We start from the raw sequence: 3,667 nt of genomic DNA on the forward strand, positions 1-3,667 counted from the left end.
GTGGCTCATTTCCCCCTCATCTCTATGAATATCTATGAATATCTACGTGGTTATCGTCTTGTATATGGAACATGCAGTGAAAGAGCACTGGGAAGGTCCAAAGCAGGAAAGCCAGACACGCTTGTGAAGGAGGAAGGCTCCTGAAGTCTAAGACAAGCTCTCACTTTTTAGACTACATCGGGTTTTTCTTTCATAGTTTTGCTCTCCTCAATTCCTTGACTTCTGTTTCTGCTTCTGGATCTCCTCTGAACTGCTGCCTGGCTGTTGGCAGCTTGACTGCTGGTGTTACAGTCGAGTGTGGAGCAGCAACACCTCTGAGAGCAAACAGTTAATGACCAAGATGAGCTTCCTCAGAAACTGTGCTGAAAAGGAGCTCTTACAACCCTTTGATTTTGTTTATTGTTTAATTGACTTCTTAAGACAAGACCCACTGATGAGTTTTACAAGCTTTTTGACTCAGAATTCCTTTAAAGATATCCCTGTTTCCTTTTTGTAGGCTGTGGGTACCAAGATTTAAAAAGGACTTGATGTCAGTGTTAACATCTGTTCTCATTTCCTCCCTTATTTGCAGGTTTATTGAAAGAGATTACGTTTTTTGATAATATCAAAAATAACATGTCTGCAAATGAACTGATCTCCAATCTCAGCAGTACTGGAATTCCAATAAGCTCCAATACATTGAAGGAGATCCTGAGAAAGGCCTCTGTTGATGGTGAATTCTTCTTTCCTATTGTATAGTTTCTCCTTTGAAACTATTCATTGTCTTTTTAACATTGAGGTGTAGTTTACATGCTGTATAATCTACCCCAAGATAATGATGATGATGATGATGGATACATGTGCAATGAGCCTTTCTCTGTCCTGCCAGCTAGCTCTCAAATATGACATGAAAACCCAGCCTTAGCTCTTATAACTTAAATTAACTCATATATATTAATCTACCTTCTATTATGTGGCATTACCTCTCTTCCATCTTGCACCTCCTGTTTCCTTTCTGTGTCTCCTGGATTCTCTGCCTTTTTTCTTCTCAGAGTCCTCTCTGTCTCTGGAAGTCCCACCTAACCTCTTCCTGCCTAGCTATTGGCCATTCAGCTCTTTATCACACCAATCATAGTACAAATATCCCACATTTCCCTGTTTTTGTCTAAATAAAAAGAAAAGCTTTCAACTCTAACAGTAAAACTATGTACAATAAAGAACAATACCAGGATTACTGCTGGAAAAGGTTTTGCAGAGCTGAGCAGCTGAGATGTATGACTTCACTGAGGACCAGACTGTAGAATTCAAGGAGGCTTTCCAGCTGTTTGAACAGGTGATGGCAAAATCCTGTACAGCCAATGTGGGGATGTGATGAGAGCCTTGGGCAGAACCCTACCAATGCCTAGGTGCTCAAGGTCCTAGGGAACTCCAGGAGTGATGAGATGGATATGAAGGTGCTGGACTTTGAGCACTTCCTGCCCATGCTGCAGACTGTGTCTAACAACAAGGGCCAGGAAACTTATGAGGATTATGTTGAAGGCCTTCATGTGTTTGACAAGGAAGGAAACAGCAGCATCATGGGTGCTGAAATCCATCATGTTCTTGTCACACCGGGAGAGAAGATGACAGAGGAAGAAATGGAGATGCTGATGGCAGGGCACAAGGACAGCAATGGTTGTATCAACTATGAAGAGCTTGTCCGGATGGCGCTGATTGACTGAGGACATTTCCATATCCCCAGCTTGTGCCTTGCCCAGTGAGAGATTTCTATGTGGCCCCTCCTAGGCTCCCTTATCACAGTACATTGCCCATCTTCTCTCTTCTGGGTGATCTTTGCTTTCACCAAATAAAATTTTCTCTCTTTGCCCTAAAAAAAGAACAATTATCAGATAAGAATTGCATCCACAATGTCCAATCCATTTGTATTGGCATATTCAGGGAAAATACGTTATTATTTATCCTATCTTGATGAATTTAAGGTTTCATATTTAAACCATTTTCTATCATAACTTGTATTACCATCCTAAAACTGTGATTTTTAGACCTCAAAACATTTTATTAGATAAACAACTTAGGCTTTTATGTTTTTCAACCTTATAAACTTTACATTTTTTATGTAAGCTTCTTTTGAATTTGGTAACAAGGAAAACTGTAAAACTGTAACTGTCTTGTCTTCAGCCCCATCAAAGACCTGAGAAGGATATAATATTACCTGAATAAACAGGAAGTATAGAGCAAACAACTTCCAAAACTATAGAAACAATAGAGATATCTGCACAGTTACCCAAGGCTTCTCTGTAATGTTGGGGCATCCATCTTTGGTCTACAGGCCTAGAATATCTGTCAGACTTTTTTGTGAAGCAGGAATTTTGAAGTACTGTCCTACCTTGTCTTGGCAAAGTTTGGCAGTTGCCTTCTTTTGTGTTCTGCTTGTCCAATTTGGACAGCAAGGGCAGTTTCTTTCCTCAGTGGCTAACTTGGCCATGAATGAAAGCAAACTCTATATGGTGCTTCTTTGATGCCCATCACCATCTCTGAAGTAGATTGGTGCTGCCAGAAGCAGACGTGTCTCACTGTCATGAAAATCCTTATGTTATCAAGACATTTCAAATGTCATATTCTGTAGGTCTTAGAAGTATTTGAAGACCATCTATCTATTTAAAATATATCTGTTTGACCTTGAAAACATACCTAACATTACTATTAGTTTGATTGTTATAGATGACCAACCTTTCTTTATTATCCTAAATAGCTTTCAAAGCCTAAAACTTCACATTTTTAAATTAGCTGCATAGGTACAATACCTTAAGCAAGAGTAGAAACATATACAGTATAACAGAAATAACCTTAAATTTGTATCAATATGCAAAAATCTATACCAATGTGAAATACTTGAGATTAATAGTTGCTTTTTTTTTTGTTTAAAGTAGATTCAACTATCTACCATTTTATCCTATCATTCCTATACTCCATTTTTTTTTCTTTTCAGAAAGAGATCCTTGAATCTCACCTCCCTTGCATAGTTTCCTCACTTGCCATGACCAGTAATAATTTGCAAACAACCCCTCCTAAATGATGACAAATATCCATAATCCACTGAACAACCAAAAACTACCCACCCCACTCCTTGGGAATGGGGGAATTGTTTTCTTAAAATTCCTTCCTACTGTCTGGGAACAACAATATCTTTAGGGGACCCTGAAGAAATTAAGATAATGTCAAGTCCTGAGAGAACTAGCTGTATTAATCTATGTGTAATGGGAAGTGTAGAGCTTATCTGAAATCTTGGCTGGATAGTCTGTGAGGCTGAACCATCTCAACTAGCAGCTTTGAAGTTGTTCTGGATGCAGAATTTTGAGGAAACTGCAACAGAGGCATTTTGAGACTGGATTACCTAGTCTATTTGTCTTCATTGGTGTCTTTTTTGTTTTCTGAAAACACAGACTTTTAAAGGAAATGTGCATATCTGCATTAACACAAGTATGGAATGTGAAGTGTGTACAAGTCAGTTAAAGATGACTTTTTGTTTTATGTTGGATCAGGTAGAAGGCATTTCTGTCAACTTTGTAAGTCTGTTTGGATTGCATAACCAAACTGTCATAAGGAATCTGTAGCCAACAAGATTTGCCATGTCTTATCCAGCCTCAGAGGTGTTCCCATAGCAGAGGGATCAGCTCATATGTCATCT

The 3,667-nt window shown here is 38.8% G+C and overlaps 1 pseudogene; it reads left to right on the forward strand.

Moving 5' to 3' along the window:
• Positions 1 to 1,249: 1,249 nt before the first annotated feature.
• Positions 1,250 to 1,770, forward strand: LOC100750860 (annotated as a pseudogene).
• Positions 1,771 to 3,667: the final 1,897 nt, after the last annotated feature.

This window comes from Cricetulus griseus, chromosome 7 (assembly GCF_003668045.3).
Source record: "Cricetulus griseus strain 17A/GY chromosome 7, alternate assembly CriGri-PICRH-1.0, whole genome shotgun sequence".
NCBI classification, from domain to species: domain Eukaryota; kingdom Metazoa; phylum Chordata; class Mammalia; order Rodentia; family Cricetidae; genus Cricetulus; species Cricetulus griseus.